The following is an 8,771-nucleotide window of genomic DNA, read 5'->3' as shown; positions in this document are numbered from 1 at the left end:
GCGCGACAACAAGGGAGGGTGACGGAGGTGTGTGAGGCTAAGTGTAGGTGTCGTGAGGGGGAGTCCGTGCGTCTGTGTGCTGCGGTGTGGAGTCTTTGGGAAGGGGGTGGCGGCTGAAGGAGTGAATAGTGGATAGTGAGCGAGTGTTAGAGTAACATAAGGGTCAGGGTTTGTCAATTAAAAAGGAGCAAACGTAATTTTTAATTTTTAATAAAATTAGGGATAACAAAGTAATTAAAAATTACTCTAATTTAAAATTAGAAATACTCTACTTAATTTTGTTTTATTCATAAAAATTAAATTCAATATCTCAAAATTCAAATTGAATCATATAAAATTCTTATTATTTTACAAATTACTAAATTTTATAATTTAAATATAGAAATTATCCAATAATTATAAAAGTAGATACAAATTCTAATTTAATTATCAAATTTTGATTTAATTACCTTTAATAAAATTACTTCTAAAATTAAAGTCTTTAATAAATAAATTAATTAAAATTAACTCATAATAAAATTTTTTAAAAATTTTGGGTCTTATACTTTCAATGTTAATATTAACTCGTTTTAATAGGTATAAATTTAGTTAAAATTCTTTCTTTTCTTTCATACTCATCTCTCCTTATATTTATTATATAAATCAATATTTTACTTCACACATATTTTTTATTTCCTCCCATATAATCTCATGCTTCTCTTCTTTCTCCTTCTTCACTCTTGCTAATTTTTTAAACAACTCGAATTTGGTTGATGACTATAATTTTTATTTTTATATTTCTTAATTTGTTAAATATGTACCAGGCAATTGTATGAATGTATTATTATATAGTGTTTTGTTGTCTATATATCACTTTTTTTCAACCATTTATATTTTTTTTAATATCACTTAGATATAATAATATTGTTCAAAATATATGTTGTCATGATTCATGGAAAATAATGCATTTTTTTTTGTTGATTAATAATATTAAATCATATATAAATTGTTAAATAAATGTATTGTACAATATTTTTTACAAATTAACTTTCAAGTTTAATATTAACTTATATATTATCCGATCTAATCCTAAACAATATAGCACTTTAAATATATATATTATATGGTATAATTAATTTAGCTATTTGCACATCACGCATCTCAATCTTGTTAATTCCTGCAGTGGGCAATTTTTTTTCAAATGATATGCAGCATATGGACAAATTTTGAAAGGGTTAAAATTCAATTTCTAACAGCTTGGCCTCTACTATATAGGTAGTACTCATCTAAAAATTGGATCATGCAAAAGAGAGCATTCATAATACACTAACTAATCTTTGTTTTCATCTTTTCTTTCGTTGAATTTACTTGGAATATTCTTGTTTTATTTTATTTTTTTGAACAAAAAGTATATAGAAGTTACTCTAACATGTTAATTAGTTACATTGGTTATACTACCTAACCACCTTCTACATTTAGAGTGTTGAGTTGTCAATTCTGTCACACTTGCAACTGTGTATATATAATTTCTATACGCTATCATTCAACTTGTAATAAATGTTTTTAGCAACTCAGATGCAGATGCTAATTTTGGGCTCTGCTATTTTTTTTCTGAACCCTCTATTTCTCTGTTCCCTTTACTAGTTCTAGTTTTCAACTATCCTCTGATACGTTTTATGGTATCAGAGCTCACAAGTTCGATGGATCCAAGTTGAACACTTTCTGTAGATATGATAAACTCTTGAGGCTCAGTTCCAACAATGATCTTTCCTGGCTTTATTATAACTCTGATCTATATGAAACTTGATAACAACAATTTCTTGCAAATACCAAACAAAAGTGATGATTGAAGGTAACAATTTATTAAGTCATGTCTTTGGAAATGAAATACCATAACAAATATTGGTGAACGGTGAGATTAATCCAGAATTTCAAAGATGGAAAAGGCAAGATGCTCTATGAAAATCATGGTTACTGGCTTCAGTATCACAGAATTTACTACAAGAATAGTTGGATATACTTACACATTTCATATCTGAAACAGGTTAAGAAATTATTTTTCTTTGCAAATTAAGGCTAGAGTGATGCAATTGAAGAACAAATTGAGCAATACTCGAAGAAGAGTCTCGGTAAATGAATATGTGCTTTCTATCAAAGGAACAATTGATGCTCTAGTGAATGTTGCTGAGATAGTGAGTGAAAGTAATCATATGAATGCGTGGTTTGACTGAAGATTATACTCCATTACTTGCTTCATTGCTGACAAGACCACAAGGTATCACTGTTTGTGAGTTAGAGACTGTGTTGCTAGCTCAGGAAAACATGTTAGAAAGGTTTAGAAAGCTTGATCTAGAGTTTATTCAAGCAAATATGGCTCACTCTAGGTTCAACAATCAATTTTCTACTCAACAAAGTGATCAAGAACAGTTTAAAGCAAACACGGTTCAATGAGGGAATTTTAGAGGATGTTTTAGAGGAAGAGGTAGATTTTTTAGAGGCGATAGACAAGACATGAACTATGCAAGAGACTAGCAGTCACAGTTCAGCAGTGACAGAGGAAGATCCCAAGGTTATGGACAAGGCTATGGAAGGTCATAGAATTATGAACAGAGCTATGGTAGAGCAAGCTTTGGCAGAGGTGAATCACAAGAGAGACCACAATGTCAACTCTGCAACAAAATTGGGCATACAACAAGAAGTTACTGGTTTAAATATGAAAAAGATTAGCAATACTCACATGGTTATGTAGAGAAATCGATGAACCAACCAAGGGCTAATTTTACAAGTTTTTTAGCAAAACCGTCTACAATTCATGATACAGCCTGGTACGTAAACTCTAAGACCACACATCATATAAATACTGATCCACAAAATCTTGCTAAGAAAGAAAGCTATGAAGGAAATGATCAAGTAGTGGTTAGTGATGGAATAGGTTTGAGCATTAATTGTGTTGGAAAAACCTCGTTTAAAACTTATTTGAGCTCTAAAAAGTTTCTAATGTGAAAATTATTGCTAGTGCCTGATATAACCAAAAACTTGCTTAGTGTCTATAAGCTTTGTTGTGACAATGATGTCTTCTTTGAGTTTTATTTTCATGGTTGTTACATTAAATCACAAGACTCTAAGAAATCGATTCTAAAAGAAAATGCGGTACAAGACATGTATAGGTTGTTCAATGTTCAACCAATTCACTCTTCTTCTGCACTAATTTGTGAAGTCAAGTAGCTTTCAGCCTTGGCATGCTCGATTGGGGCATGCATCACAGAATGTTATCAATAAAGTGCTGCTACAGTGTAATGTTACAGTGCCTTCTTTTAATAAGTCTGTTTGTGAACCTTGTTGTATTAGCAAGTTTCATCAATTGCCTTTTCCAGTGTCTCAAACCAGATACAGTGCTCCCTTAGAGTTAGTCTACTCTGACATTTGGGGCCTAGCTCCTATTAGTGATACTAATGGAAACTACTACTTTGTTAATTTTATTGATTCCTATTCTAGATTCACTTGGTTGTATTTAATTTGAAATAGAGCTTAACTTAAATAATTTCTTATTCATTTTCAACACTTGACTGAATTACAACTTAATGCCAAACTAAAAATATTTCAAAGTGACAATGCTGCAGAATATGTTAGCCTATCTAAATCGCTAAAGGAGCAGGAAATAGTTCACAGGTTTTCAAGTCCGGACGTTCATCAACATAATGGTACAACTGAAAAAAAGCATTGACATATAGTGGACATGGGAGTAACCATGTTGGGACCAGCATCTCTACCAATTAAGTTTTTGGGAGAAGCCTTTACAATAGCTACTCATCTAATCAACATACTGCCTACACCAACTAAGAAACTACTTGGGAAAAGTCCATCTTATGAGAATCTGAGGATTTTTGGGTGCTTATGCTTCCCTCACCTAAGACCTTATAACAGAAATAGGTTGAACTTTAGGTCCGCTTCCAGTGTCTTTCTTGGGTATGGAACCAATCATAAAGGCTATAAGTTCTTTACAACTTCTGTAAGGTGATTATCACCCAAGAATGTGGTATTTAAAGAAAGTAGTTTTCCTTTCAAAAAGGCAAGTTCTAGTTTTGTTACTAATTCTGAAGTAAGAATGCAAAGTGAACAAATCACCTACATGCCAAGAATTTTCGTTATTTCCTCTTCTATAACACAGTCTCAGCTAACTCAGGAACCACCTAATATTTCTTCAAGCTCAATTTTCCACATCATAAGCCAGCCAATTTCAATTCCTCTTAACCTACACCATCCAATTCCTGCACAACCTCCTTTAGTCTCTAGGCCAATTATAGCACCAGTCACTCAATTAATGCAATTTACAACCACTCAACAGCAAACCTCTATAGCCAGCCTTATAATTTTACACCCAATAATTAATTCACATCCAACACATATTGTCCCTTCAGATATTCCAATTCCAATTCCAATCTTAGACTTGGAAATTGTTCTTCTTTGTAATAATACAAGTGAACTTTAGCCTCTTCACCAACAACCACCCAATGGTTACTTGAAGCAAAGTTGGAATCTACAAGCCCAAGATATTTCAAGCATGTGTTGAGCCTCAGATAGTGCATCAAGCTTTAGCAGATCCTAAATGGAAGTAAGCTATGGATGCTGAATTTGTAACATTACAAAAGAACAATACCTGAAAACTTGTCCTCTCCCAATCGGCAGAGAAACAATAGCCAGTAAATGGGTATTTTGATTGAAGTATAATACAGATGGTAGCTTGCAAAAACACAAAGCTAGGCTTGTAGCTCAGGACTTCTCACGAAGACCAGGTTTTGATTTCACTAAAACCTATAGTCCGATTGTTAAACCAACCTCAATTAGAATTGTTCACTCCTTGGATCTAGCTAAATCGTGGTCTATAAGGCAATTGGATGTCAATAATGCATTTTTGCATGGTGAATTAACTGAAAATATTTATATAAAGCAGCCACAAGACTACACGATTGGAGATGGTACTTTAGTGTGTAAGCTCACTAAGGCACTGTATGGGTTGAAACAAGTTCCGACGGCATGGTATTTCAAACTCTCAACAGCTCTGAGAAACCTAGGATTTGCTATTACAAAATCGGATGTATCAATTTTTGTTAAAAAGGAACAAGCTTCAATTAATTATGTCTTCGTCTATGTTGATGATATACTGATGTGTGAGCATCTTTTCTATCTTTTCCTAGTGAATTTGCATATAAATTGATAAGTTTAATTAATAATTAATTATATTTTAGCCACTATGGATGCTATTTTGAGTTTTAGGTAATTTTATTTATTTTAGATAGCATTCGGCAGAATTTGACGGAGTTTTTGCAGCACAAGAATCAAAAGAGATGACTGCGCAGAGCGACGCGCACGCGTGCCTGGCGCGTGCGCGTGAATTGGAAGTATCCATGGCGACGCGTACGCGTGACTGACGCGTATGCGTGATTTGAAGATTTGCTCAGCGACGCGTCCGCGTGACTCGCAGAAAATACCATCGACGCGTACGCGTGACTGACGCGTACGCGTGACAAGCGCCACGTGCAGAAAAATGCAAAAAATGCTGTGGAGCGATTTCTGGGCTGTTTTGACCCAGTTTCCAGTCCAGAAAACACAGATTAGAAGCTGCAGAATGAACAAATTAAGTGGTCCCCACCCATTAGCTGAAGACTTGTTAATTAATTCGAATTTAAATTCAAATCTTATCTTGAGGAAAAGATATTATTTTTAGATAATTAGATTTTAAATTTATTAGGATTAGTTATAAATAGGAATTTAGATGCCATCAGAAGAAGGAGGCTGTACATTTTAGACACGGTACATTTCTACCAGAATCCTTATTTTCACTGAGTCATGAGCAACTAATCCTCCATTGTTAAGGTTAGGAGCTCTGTCTATTTGTATGGATTGATTCGTTTGATCTTTCTAATTTAATCCATGTTTTGATTTATATTTCAATAATAGTTTTTGCTCTTTATTTTATGAATATGGGTGGAACGGAAGTATGACCCATGTTCTAATTGAGTTCTTGTGAAACTTGGAAAAGCTCTTTACTTGAACAACAGCTTGAAAACATATTATACTGAATTTCTAATTGTTTTTATTTAACGGGATACGTGACATATAATCCCCTTATTTTTAGATAATTAGGATTCTTTTGGCATATAAACTAGAAATTGATCATCACCCTCTAATTGGAATTTATTGACCAAAAAATTGGCAGTTAATAAATTTTAGAGGAGACTAGGAAGGTCTAAGGAATTAGGGTCTAGTAACATATAATTTGCCATGAATTAAATCTTGCTTGATTAAAATAGTTAGTAAGAAAAATCAATTCGGAAGAATAGATAACTCTGAAGCCTTAACTATCTTCTCCATATGTTATTTCTAATTTATTCACTTATTCACCTGTCTCTTCAAACTCTTCTTTACTCTTTAATGCTTTTTTTAACATCTAAACACTATTTTCTGTTTGTCTAACTAAGCCTATCAAACACTATTGTTGCTTAGTCCATCAATTCTCGTGGGATCGACCCTTACTCACGTAAGGTATTACTTGGTACGACCCGGTGCACTTGTCGGTAAGTTGTGGGTTATAAAATACCGCACCATATACTCATCATAAGAAGCTCACAAGAGGTCATCACTAAAGTAACACAACAGTTAAACTCAGCCTTTGTTCTAAAGGATATGAGGATCTATACTATTTTCTTGGTATACAAGTCACCAGGACACGTAATGGAGGGATGTTGATGTCCCAAACCAAATATGTTCAGGATTTGCTAGCCAAGGCAGGCATGACTGGCTGTAAATGTAAAATCTGGTAAATAAATAAATAATTAACTTGTAAATTAATTATTGAGCCAAAGAAATTAGAAAATTAAATTTTATAATTTGAAAAAGTAAAAATATTAAAATAAGAATTAAAACATTAATTTTAAAAGTTTTGGTTCAAAATTAAGCCAACGGGACCAACCGATTTTACTAACCCATATTGGGCTCAAGACCTAACATATATAACCCAAACACAGCCACTTTTCCCCTTTCATTTCTACAACGGGACGAACCCTAAACCCTTATCACATCAAACTTCAATTCCTCCTAACTTTCAATCCAGAGTTCCGATCACTGTACCATTTGCGGGCATGCGTTCACCTCGCCGAGCTCTTCAATTCTATCAGAACAAAGTAGTAAGGATCTCTGAATTTTGTGCCCAGTTCTCCATTATCTTCATTTGTATAAATTTGATTTGTGTATTGAAAGATTGTCATGATTTTGGTGGCTTAGGGGTAACCTAACATTGAGTGATTATTGAATTTAGCCCCAATCATTGGTGGGTAAGGTAAGGATCCACTAAACTCTTGTGAATTGACGAATTAGTAAATTCTAGTGTTTGATTTTGGTACATTGTATGAAATTAGATTGAATACATATGAATTGGAGTTGAATTGGTGAATTGGAGTACTTGGAATAAAGCTTTGGTTGCTAGAACTTATTGGATTTGATTCAGAGCCTTGGAAGCTTGAATTATGGTGTTTTGACATTGGGAGAAATCGATCAAGATATGATTTTGGTTTCTTGTAGTTAATATATAATGCTGTGTGAAACTTAGGCTAGTAGCCCTTAAGATAGGTTTGAATTACATGAATTAGTTAATTGATGAATGAAAATTGTTGAATTTTGTGTTGAATGTGTAAATTGTGAAGTTGGTGGTTTTGTGAGTGAAATTGTTGAATGAGGTTGATGTTGAAGATTGAAGTTGATAAAGTAAATCTGAATGTGATGAATAATGATTATGATGTTATTGAATGATGATGATTTTGATTTTTAATGATGATTGATGGAAACTTTGGTTGGAATTTGAATGGTCGATTGAATTGGTTTGAAAGTGAGTGTTTAAGTTTGGCTTGAATGGGTTGATAATTTGAAAATAATACTTATTAGGTGTTGGAGGGTTGAATTTGGTATAGTTGATATTGATTTGGGTGTAGTTCGGTTGATTTTAAATTGAGAGTTTTGAAAACTAGAGGATTTGGCAATTTTTGGTAAAATCCTATTTTTAACTAACTTCGACAGATCATAACTTGGTCTTCGGACCCTCCAAATCTTGTAAAACTTATCTTGAATAAAAATTAGGTCCGTGAGTTTATAACGTTCGAAGAACGGATTGAAAATGATTTTTAACAGAAAAGTTATGCGCATTTGAAGTTTGGTGTAAAATATTGAATTTTGTAACAAAACAGCTTTTTAGGAAAACTGGTGTGTTGCGTACGCGAATATGTCAGACGACGCAAGTATTGGGTTCCACCCAGAAATCTCACGTACGCAGACAGGGTCTTGCATACACGACACTGTCTTTTTCAAAATCTCGTATACGTGGACAGGGTCTCACGTACGCGACACTGTTTTTTTTTTAATCTTGCGTATGCGGCAAGTGGCTCACATACACATGATTTCTGTTTTGCTGAAATTACAATTTTGAGCTTTCAATTTTTCTTCTAGCTTTCTAAATATCCGTTAATATTGTTTAAGATTCTCTATCTAGTGCTTAGGTTTTAGGACGAGCGAGAGAGTATTAGGTGAAATAAAAGGGTTTTTTGGCTATGAATTTAGAGCCGGTGACTTAGGATTATAGAGTATTGTAGGTGGATTTGCTAGAATGTTTTGTGGAGTGTACTGAGTGGATTAAAGAAGACATATCAAAGTATAGTGGAGATAAGTTTGAAAAAGCATATTTTGATACTGAAACTATATTTTTATTATGAAATTGAATTGGAAATAATTGTTTTATCTTGAAC

Source organism: Arachis duranensis, chromosome 5 (genome assembly GCF_000817695.3).
Source record: "Arachis duranensis cultivar V14167 chromosome 5, aradu.V14167.gnm2.J7QH, whole genome shotgun sequence".
NCBI classification, from domain to species: Eukaryota; Viridiplantae; Streptophyta; class Magnoliopsida; order Fabales; family Fabaceae; genus Arachis; species Arachis duranensis.
Note: the sequence above shows the minus strand (reverse complement) of the source record.